This window comes from Triticum aestivum, chromosome 1B (assembly GCF_018294505.1).
Source record: "Triticum aestivum cultivar Chinese Spring chromosome 1B, IWGSC CS RefSeq v2.1, whole genome shotgun sequence".
NCBI lineage: Eukaryota > Viridiplantae > Streptophyta > Magnoliopsida > Poales > Poaceae > Triticum > Triticum aestivum.
In genome coordinates this window covers 43,848,395-43,850,387 of record NC_057795.1, presented here as the reverse complement: position 1 = coordinate 43,850,387, position 1,993 = coordinate 43,848,395, and positions in this window count along the sequence as shown.

Below are 1,993 nucleotides of genomic sequence, written 5' to 3'. Positions count from 1 at the left end.
TAGCAGCAGGAGCAGCTCATAGCAATTCATCACATAGCAGCAGGAGGAGCAGCTCATAGCAACTCATTATATAGCAGCGGCAGCAGCTCATAGCAATTCATCATATAGCAGCAGCATCAGCTCATAGCAACTCATCATACAATAGCAGCAGCTCATAGCAATTCATCATACAGCAGCAGCAGGAGCAGCTCATAGCAATGCATCATATAGCAGCAGCAGAAGCAGCTCATAGCAATTCACCGTATAGTGGATCAGAATGAAAATTTGGCAAAAAATCAGAGGAGATCCTCACCTTGCTGGATGAGCTCATCCTTCAACAGCACCTCAAGGCCATGGCCTGGGAGGAGGGGAGGGGGAACAAGGTGCCTTCTGCCGTAGTGTGGCATCAGTCGTAGTTGTGCAGCGCCCGCTGGAGTAGTGCGTTGGACGAACCACAGTGGAGCAGCTGCTGGAGACCATGAGAATGAGGGGCGGCGCCAGAGGGAGGAGCAGCCAGGGAGATTTGCCCCTACCCGCCGGCCATGTAGACTAGCTGGACATAGCATCATCGAGGACCAGGCCAGATGGGACCAGTGGCGACGGCTCGCTGGAGGAACCCTAGTGCTGCAGGCAGGGGATCGAGGTAGAGGGAAAGGGGAGAGGAGATGCAAGCGGGCAGGGCAATGAATTCTTGCGTGTTTGTTTTTACTTGAGGGTCAGGTGTGACACAGGCGTCAGCAGTTGCATTTTGAGTGTAATATAGGCAGACAACAGAGTCATTTCACTATTCCCCTTCCCTTCAATTTTTAGTGAGGTTCTACCCGAAACACCCCCCTCCAAAGCGAAATTAGTTAAGCCCAAGCCCATAACTCAAAAAAGACTTCTTTACATCTTTTATGGCTTATTTTGACAATATACCCTGAAAAGGCGAAATCGAACTGGCCCTTAACCTGCAATTCACTTGTGCGTGCAATGATGAATCACTCCTGTCTGCTATCTGTATATTTAGGCATCATCATACATGGCATAACCTAATACATGTGCATTCCATTATAGAATTTGGAATATGCAATGTTTATGTTAGTTCATACGTTGCACATGATGTTTAAATGCCCCTTAAATCTGGTCAGTCAAGTGATGGTCTTTAAGCCTCCTTCTTTGCTTCTTTTCTTGATATGTAAGATTTGCTCACACATCTGTTCAATTGCTTGTTTGCATCAGCCAGCCATACTAGGACTGTTTGCTTTGATTACTTGTTGTTCTTGACCTAACACTCTAACAGAGCTTGTCAACAATTTAAACACTAAGGGCTGATATAGTGGGGCCTTGTCTAACTCATAGGTGAATAAAGGTTTGGCTGTACACTACAGTAGGCTCTCCAAGAGTACCTGGAGATCCAGTTCGAAGGTATGCCTAGTTTTTACATAGTGCAGACATAGTAAATGCTCATTTCATTGTGTGCAAGTGCAAGAGATGCGGCATGTTTCATTATGTGGTCTTGTTTTGTTATAATCTCATCCTTTTGTATTCACAGACTGGAAAGTATGCATATTTATCTTCCAAGGAGACGAGTAACTAGTTTGTGTCACCTTGCAGAGGGGGTGCAATGAAGATAAGATTGAGGATTTCCAAGTACAAGATGTTAGGAAGGAGCCTTGCAAGAGAAGTAGAAGCTGCGCTGAGCCTCTTCAACCTGCTAAGGTAAGTCACTGTATGCAACTCAACAGTTCAATTCCTTGTTTGTTTCAGGCATAGTTAATTTTCTCTTTTCAATTGCTTTATTTGTCCTCACTTAATGAGATGCCCAAATAATTATGCCTGATGTTCGGTACTTGTATCACTATTAGTTGACATAATTAAAGGCCTTACAATTTAATTACTCTGCCGAAGTGTGCCTGAAGCTTTGAAGTCTATTAACCAACTATTATTGCATGAGGCTCACAATCTAGTTTATACTATGCTAATGATTGCATAGTTTTGCCTGCTGTAGTATGTTTGTATGAAACCCTCTGAT